The following is an 8,952-nucleotide window of genomic DNA, read 5'->3' on the forward strand; positions in this document are numbered from 1 at the left end:
GCTACATCAAACAAGAGAAGGGTGAGTGAAGGAATCATTGCAAACTAGGATATGGAGGTTTTGCTGCCCTGTAACACTTGTGCTGCCTTAAGCTCTTGAGCACTTAGCATCTGATGGTAGATATGTGAAAAAAAATATAGTGAACAAAATGGTGAAAGGCAGTGTATTGAATCGACAGAAATAGAAACATTGAAGGAGGTTTCAGAGTATAGCTTACTCGTAAAAATGTATAACGATACAGGTGTTCATAACAGTAACTATGTCTTGTACCTAATCAAGTTGTAGATGTTCCTGATAATAAATTTTATGAATGTTGGGAGGACTGAAAATCCAGTATTTAATTCATATCTATGTAACTGAGCTGCTGGCATCTTCAAAAGTTTTAGTTGTGAGAAGAAAAGGAAAATTCTAGAATAGCTGTAAGACCCTAGGGAAAGGTACATTGTTTGTCAGTAATTGCCATAATACTTAAAATGGCAGGTTGCTAGTACTTAAATAGTCAGTGTTGCCTTCTTCCAACCATTTTAGGCCCGTGTCTGAAAAGATGCAAGTACATGCTAGTAGCGTAAGTGTGGGTTGCAAAAAGATGACAACGTTTCTTACAGCAGTTTGTGTAGTGTGAACCAGACTACTTGTTAAACCCCAAGTGAGTGGTATTCATCATAAGGCTTACCTCAAAAAACTGTTTAGTAGCATAGTATGCATTCCCCCTTCATTATTGTACTAACACCCCACTTGTAAACAGGTTTACTTGGAAATAAGTCACACTGAGTTTATTGGGGCTTACTTCTGGGTAAGTCTGTGTAGAATTGCAGCCTCGACATGAAGCTACACACTATGAGATAAATACGGGGTTTCCAAGCCCGTATTTATCTCATAATTGTAAAATGGGGCGGGGGGGGGGCATTCTGCAGGGGGCAGTTGGCACTTGTGAGGGATGCTTAATCCTTCTCTCACATGCTGCTTTCCTCGTATAATCCCTCCCCCAGGACGTTTTGATCTCCCTTCCCCCTCCAAATAAAGTCCAACTGGGAGGAAAACAGCCTTGGGGAAGAATTGGTGTGTGAGGCAAGGATCTTTAACTGCAGTGCCCTTTACTCCTACAATTACATTACCATAGAGCAAACAGGTTTGGGCATCTGTGTTTACCAGGGTTACATAGGTCTGCCTACGACCTGAGATCAATTACATAGGCAAAGGATTGCAGTCTTAGGCTGCAACTTTATCTATGCTTATGAGTAACACTCAATTCATGAAGCTTCTGAGTAAACATGTACAGAGTCAGGCTTCTAGTTTCCACGTAAGAATTTGATTGAGCTCTTCATCCTTCATGTTTTTACATCCTTCATCCTTCGTGATATATAAACTATCCACAGTTATTGCTCTATGGTATTGAACAAATGTGTGATAGTTACTTTAGAGCTGGGCTTTTCAGATGATAAGCTAGAGATTACAAAAGTACTTATCTGGGCCTATTCTCCTCATAACTGTCAATTCCTTCAGCTGTCTTAGAGCCTTATTGCTCTAAAAAATATGGAACTACTATGTACAGGAGCATCAAAGCAATAGGCACCACCTTGTCTTGCAGTTGCCATCTTATTTTATCCTCCAGAGTTGTGGTTTCTGTATCTGTGGAGTTTGAGTAGATTCCCAGGTCCAGATTCTAAAGGTTTCTGTACATAGTAGAAAAAATTACAATACATGCGGTTTCTTCTATCATCTGTCAGGAAAAGCATTGAGTAAAAATCTCCCTTCTATGCACTTCTTAAATGCCTATGACAATTTAAATTAACATGAATTGAGTCTAACTGACAGCTCTTAGTGGAATGAAAGTTACTATATATAGTAAGAAACTGGTGAAGAAATGTGTGGCTTAGGACTAAAGACATTATGTTTAACCTTTCTAGTTTTTCCCCTGAGGAACTAATAGCAGCTTTGGGGAAAAGGATTAAACACTTGCTACCAAAGCTCCAGTCTTTAAAATAGCTGTTCATTAGTAACAATGAAAACAAAGGGAGATTCTAATCATGGATCTCCCTGTCACATTTAGTTTGACTTCAGTGAGATACTTTTGTAGTATTACTTAGTTCAAGGCTGTAAAGGTGGGGGCTGTGGAGCATATGTGGCAGAAGAAGCAGACAGACAGGCTAGAGGTCCAGGACAATAGAAGGTTCTGCTGACACTCAAATTTTGTGGGTAGAAGAAAAGGGCTATCATAGAGAGGCAATGATGGCACCGGCATTTCTTCTGGCACTACATCCTTTATCCAGAGGAGGTTTCCTGGGACAGAAGATCTGAGGGACAGGTTTTGTACATACCTCAGATTGATTTTTTTTTAAATTAAAGATGATCCCCTATATAGATATACTCTTTTTACTACACCTCACTCTCCCATTCAACACACACTGATACTGGTATTCATTGTTAGAAGTGAAATGGAGTCAGGCAGTCTAGGTAGGGAACTAAATTTCAAAGGCAACCAGACAGTGGGTTAAGGAGTATGCCAGAATATATCATCTCTCTATAGGGGATGAGTGCAATTTCCCTGCCTGTATCATACACCTCTGTTTACTGACATCGTAGCCCAATATTTCTGACGCTGTAAGAGATTCACAGCAGGGAAAATTTCACCACATACAGTTTTTCCTGTCAAAAACTACCTGGTGAAATTCTCCTTTCTATGCAATTCTTAAAACACAGGAGCTGGCTTTGAGTTTGGGCCTGCCCCCCTTTCAATTTCTCCTCTTCAGTGTTGTTCATAATATATGTACAAGCCTTTGTTTCTTACTCTTCAAATATTGTACAAATTAACCTCCTGCTTGAATGTCATTAACTGTCTTGCTGTACCAAATGTCAATTTTGTACATCATTTGTTTTTAAAATCATTATACTCTGTCATGAATTATAGTGTTCTGTCTATATAAAACTAGTCTAAATCAAGATGTGATTGCCCAGCAATGATTCAAAAGATGTCCAGAGCATTTGTTATAGCCAAAGTTTCAGCTGTGTGTTCATTGAATTTCGTAAAGCTTCTGCTGAGTTTGGAAAGCAGTGTTTGCTTTTAATGAACTGCAGTGTTCAGTGTGAGCACATTGCTTGGTAAACTGCAAGAAAAAATGTGCTATATCTACTGGATAGATGGACTATGCAACCTAGTTATAAGCCCTGTAGTCTGCTTCTGTGTTATTGACCTTGCTATTTTTATGCACCATAGAATTCAGTTCTTGTCCTCTTCCTATGCTCTATCTGGCTGGAAGCCTCAACTTATTTCTGAGTGGTCTAGTTAATTAGGGAGCAAATGGCTTCTCCATACCCATACTTTAGCTTCTAGGTCCCCCTCGTTCTATTCCAACTGAGATTTGTGCAGTTGCATTTTTAGAGGAGATGAATAAGGTTTATTTTGGTTCTCTAGCCTACCTCTGTATCCGCCACTATCTACTGTAGTCTCTGTCTGACTGCATTATCTGCTGTTGAGGTAGTTCACACAGAGCAGATCTAACTATCATGGACTATGCATTTGTGTGGGCAAATGTATGAAATGGGGCTAGGGAGATGAACAGCATGGTAATGGGGGCTGGTGTAATCATGGCAATTGATGCAGCAGTTTCTGCGGCAAACCTATTCCCATATTGTATTTGTCCATATAATAACTATCAGTCTGGCTATTTATCTGTACCAAAAAAAGTAAACTGACTCTCATGGCTTTGCAGAGAGAAGAGTGGTTTCCAAAACTGGGTGTCACAAACAGCAATGCAATTATCCCTTCTCTCTTTATATAAAGTAAATAAATGGTTGTCAGTTTCCTCCCAGATAATGATCTCACTGGGACTGAGTGTGCAGATTTGCATAACACATTATATTTTGAACCACTATAGTGAGCAAAGATCTAATCATAACATCTTGTGTCTTTTTTCCACGTGGTGGGGAGAGTAACTTTCAGCATGGTTATGCTGTACTACCACATACCTGTATTGATTCCCATATGATGTCGGTAGCAATGCCCTAGTTCAGAAATGAATTATGGGCAGCTCAAGGTCCACTTCTGTTCATCATTGAGTCATGGTCAACTCAGTAGTAGTCAAAGCCCTTAAGCTGTAAGAGAAAGGAAATGGTAGACCTGCCTGTTGCTCTTTATCTGAAGATAATATATTGCATAGGGATACAGAGAATTCTGTGTGCCCATAACAGCTGCAGTGTGGGGAAGAGATGCAGCAGGTTCAGCATCTTTTACAGTACAATTGTGGAAATGATTCTTCCTTGACATCAAGCTCTTGAAGGTACAGGATGGAACACCATTCAAGGCCAGGTATTAGCATGTGCAGTTGGTTACAAAATAGACCATTATAAAACCAGCTAACAAGGGTAAAGTGTGAATGTATATCTGTGCAAGACAATCGTTTTCTTGCTGGCTTCAATGCTTTAGTACAAAACAAAATGCTGTAAGCAGGCATGATGTATGGACTGCTCTGCCTGATAGCTCATCATCCCCTGAATTTACAATGGCAGTAGATGGCGTATAGGTGCTGCAGAGATTGGAGCCCTGAAGGCACACTCCTGAGTCTAGATATAAAAACATCTGTGTGGTGTGTGTTGCCCTTAACTGCAGGGCAAGCTGTGGGTTTGCAAACACTTAAGTATCTAATAGTTCAATTCTCTGCTTATTAGAAGTTCAATAGGAGTTGAGACTGACTTCAGAGTAGGTGTACACAGAATTGTAGTTAGAAAACATGCTTGTTGACTTGTCAAAGAGGTCAGAAACTAGAATTAAGGACTAATGATAAGAGCCATGCTGAATCAGACCAAAGGCCTATCTACCCCAGCATTCTGTTCACATATTGGCCAACCAGCTGCCTGTAGGAAGCCTATAAATAGAACATGAGTACAGCACCACCCTCTCACTCATGTTCGCCAGCAACTGGTATGCAGAGGTGTACTGCCTCCTATACTGGAAGGAAGATATAGCTGTCATGACTAGTAGCCACTGATGGCTTTATCCTCCATGAATTTGTCCAATCCCCTTTTAAAGCTATCCACATTGCTGGCCATCGCTACATTTGTGGTAGCAAATTCCATACTTCCACTATGCACTGTGTGAAGAAGTACTACCTTTTTTCAGTCCTGAACTCACATCCTTCAGCTTCATGGGATGACCCCAGGTTCAAGCATTATGAGAGGGGGGAAAACATCTCCCTATCCACTTTCTCCACACCATGCATAGTTTTGCACACCTCTATCATGTCTCCCCGTACTCACCCTTTTCTAAGCTAAACATTCCCTGATGTTATAACCTTTCCTTGTAGAACAGTTTCTCCATCCCCTTGATTTTGCTTGCTCTTTTCTGCAACTTTTCCAATTCTACAATATCCTTTTGGAAATGCAGCGACCAGAACTGTACACAGTACTCCAAGTGTGGTTGCACACTATACGTTTGCATAAGGGCAGTATGATATATGCAGTTTTATTTTCAATTTCTTTTCTAATCATGTCCAACACGGAATTTGCCTTCATTACAGCAGCTGAATACTGGGTCAGCATTTTCATAGAGCTATCCGCTACAATCCCAAGATCTTTTTCTTGGTCAGTCGCTGCCAGCTCAAATCTCATCAGCATAAATGTGAAGTGGTGGGGAGAGGGGTTGCCCCAGTATGCATCACTTTACACTTGCTTACATTGTACTGTATTTGCCATTTTAATACTTTTCACAATCCCTTTTGTTTTAACCACACTGAATGTTTTGGTGTCATCAGCAAACTTGGCCATCTCACTGCTCACTCCTAATTCCAGACTATTTATAAGCAAGTTACAAAGCATTACACCTAATAAAGATCCTTGTGGGGACCCCATTGTTTACATCCCTTCATTGTGAGAATTTACTATTTATTCCTATTCTCTGCTTTCTGTTCTTTAACCAGTTACCACACAATAAGAGGACCTCACCCCTTATTCCATGACTGTTAAGATTGCTTAGGAGTCTTTGATGAGGGACTTTGTCAAAAGGCTTTTAGAAGTCCAAGTAAACAGTATCTACTGGATCACCCCTGTCCACATGTTTATCGACACTCTCAAAGAATTTGCAAAGGTTAGTGAGTCAGGACATATCTTTGTGGAAGCCATGTTGATTCTTTTGCAGCAGGACTTGTCCTATGTGCTTAACAATTTTATCTTTAATGATGGCTTAATCAAGAAAGTTGTTCATCCATCTGGTGTTCCTCTGTGATTTCTTTTGCATTTAAAGAGCTGCTAAGTTTATAGTAAATAAAATGGAGCCCTACAGTTTACTTTGTGGTTAGCAATGAGGGGCTTAAGAGGAGTGGAGAATGGCACCACCTGTTAATGTCTCTTGCCCACTGGCGCTCCTTTGCCTGCCAGGCACCGGATGTGTTGTGTATAAAGTATCCTAAATAGTTTTCTTCAAGCACTTTGAGCCACTACTCTCTACCCTGCAACATTTATATTGTTTCATGTCAATACCAGTCCTCTTAGAATGGCAATTTACTTAAGTGTTAAATCATTAGCTATGATATTTTCAATAACAAGCTAGTTTTCAATGATGGATGGGGGAAGGGCCATAGCTCAGAGGTAGTGCACATGCTTTGCTTGCAGAAGGTCCTAGGTTCAGTCCCTGGTATATCCAGATAGGACTGGGAGAGACTCCTGTCTGAAAGACAGGACAGCCACTATCAGTAATTTTGGACAACACTGAACTAGGTGGATCAACAAACTGACTCCGTATAAGGCAGCTTCCTATGTCCCTTGAAAACAGAGATATATCTACATCCTTGCAGGAGACTCCAATAATGTAAAGAATTTTTTTTTTAAGTGTCCTTATTATATACAGCCCTCAACTCTTATTCTGACAGTCCCCCAGGGGCAAGCCAAGATAAGTTCAACTACATAAAACAGTGTTCGTTACCGCAAGGCCTAGAGGCCACTGGCAGCTTCCAGTCACCTCAAGTGCAACTCTCTGCCTCTCTTTACTCCCTCTCTTTTTACAGGAGTTCCTCACCCTCAGGACAGATCTCTAGCTTTGCCTTACTACTTGCTTTAGCAATGGGCTGCCTGCTATGCTCTGGGCTACGGGAGGCTTGGGGTGGGGGTTGAGACCTGCTGCCCGTCAGCTGTAAGGTGGTGGGGTGGGGGAGGAGAATGCAGGAGCAATCAACCAATGGGGGGGGGCAAGAGGCAAAGAGCAATGTGATTGGCTAGCTGCAGTGATGCACTGCGCAGCTGCTGGAGGTGGAGGGGAAATTGCACAGGTGTGAGAGCACGCAATGTGGACATGTGCAGGGAATAGCCGCTGGAGTTGTTTCTTGAGCCAAATCAGCTTCTCCTTGAAAAATAGTGAAGATCACTGACATAAAACATGTAAAACCAAATAAAGCAAGTACCGTTCTGGCTCAATCCTATGCATGTTTAGACAGAAAAAAGCCCCTCCACTCTCAGCAGTCCCCAGCCAGCAATGCTTTTTTCTGTCTAAGCATGCATAGGATTGCACCCATACAGACTCCCTATTATTGCAGCATTTTGAAATAGTCTTGCTCTCCACCTTTCAAAAGATTGCTTGGTTACTGGACGAGTCGATTTTCGCACGGGCAGCTGGAATAGATTTTCTGGGTTTTAAAATAAAAAGGTAGTTGGTGAACATGGGAAGGAAGAAAGTAGTTGAGAAGTTAAAAGCTGACATTCACTGTATGAACTGAACTTGTTTTATTTATAAACAAGGATTGTAAAGGACATGTTAGAAATACAGTGCTCCCGCCTCTTCAGTCCAAGTAATGCAGGGACGAGTAATCTTTTTTTCTCTAAAGAGCTGCATTGCTTCAAAAGACATTTGTCTGGGGCTGCATGTTAGCAGTGGTTGGGGCCAACAGTGAGCAGGGTCAGAGACAAAAGCAGACAGAGAAAAAGTGGTGACCTTTCTGCCACCCCTTTTTCTCTCTGCCTGTTGAGTGGGCTGCCAGGGAAGGGACAGATTCTTTACTAATTATATCTAGGGAGCTTTTGAAATGAGGCTGAAGCCTGCATGAAATTGGCCTGAGAGCCGCAAGTTTCGCACTCCTGAAGTAATCCTGCCTAGCAGGCAGAACTTAATGCTTGGGCCAAATTCAGATTATGTGATTTCTCAGAAAAATGGGGGAAAGATTTCAATTGAGCATTTAAAACTAGAAGGAGCAGCAACAAGGGAAGGTTGTAATTGGCTAGAAAAAGAAATGAGCGTTGAACAGAGTGCATATTTGACAGCTGCACCATGTCATGACCGAAGTAGACTTGCGCTCACTAAGAGGTTATTGGAATAAACTTACAGCGGCAGATATAGATGGAAAGTTGGGCTTCAGTTGGTGAAATTACTGTGATATTAAAAGACTGGATAACATATAGAAGCGCTCATTATTGTATCTCCATGGCAGGAAAACGCTGTAGAGGGTGAACTGTCTCTCGAACAACGCAGAAACCCTCGGTCCCCTTTTCAACCCTGTTTTTGTGTGTGTGTTTATAGGCCGAGAGGGAGGATGCCAGATTTTCAAACATACAAAGTTACACTCCTCTGCCTTCAGCAGACGACGTCTTCCGCTACATCTCCATCTGTTGAATTCCTGCAAGTCACATGCATTTAAAAGCACAGAACCTGTAGCTTCTGTTACAGCTTCGCAGAGTAGAGGTTAAAATTATTTCTAAGCTCCAACCAAAGCGAGCATCTCACCGTGCCTGGATTATTCTATAGCGCCGTTACTTCCCAGTGTGTTTCTACCGTTCTTACCCCTCTTTCACCGGAGGATTCTGCCTACTAAAACGAAAACCGGAAATCCCCCCAGCGAGCCATTTCAATTGCGAAGATAAAAGGCGGAGAGCGGACTTAAAATAGGGAGGCGGGCGAAGCGGTCGTGTAATTTGAGTGGGCGGGACTTTTGGATGACGGCCAATAGAAGCTCATGGGTTGGCTGCAATAGCCAA

General features: G+C 41.7%; 1 long non-coding RNA gene across 1 annotated transcript; it reads right to left on the reverse strand.

Annotated features, from left to right (window-relative positions):
• Positions 1-1,005: 1,005 nt before the first annotated feature.
• LOC146354220 (uncharacterized) lies at positions 1,006-8,830 on the reverse strand. The gene is made up of 3 exons (XR_014788331.1): positions 8,702-8,830; positions 3,967-4,092; positions 1,006-1,673 (listed from the first exon to the last, which is right to left on the reverse strand). It is a non-coding gene; the product is annotated as an uncharacterized LOC146354220 (long non-coding RNA).
• Between the last annotated feature and the right edge of the window lie 122 nt (positions 8,831-8,952).

This window comes from Heloderma suspectum, chromosome 2, assembly GCF_057233095.1.
Source record: "Heloderma suspectum isolate Gila_16-S chromosome 2, 16-S_ref, whole genome shotgun sequence".
NCBI classification, from domain to species: domain Eukaryota; kingdom Metazoa; phylum Chordata; class Lepidosauria; order Squamata; family Helodermatidae; genus Heloderma; species Heloderma suspectum.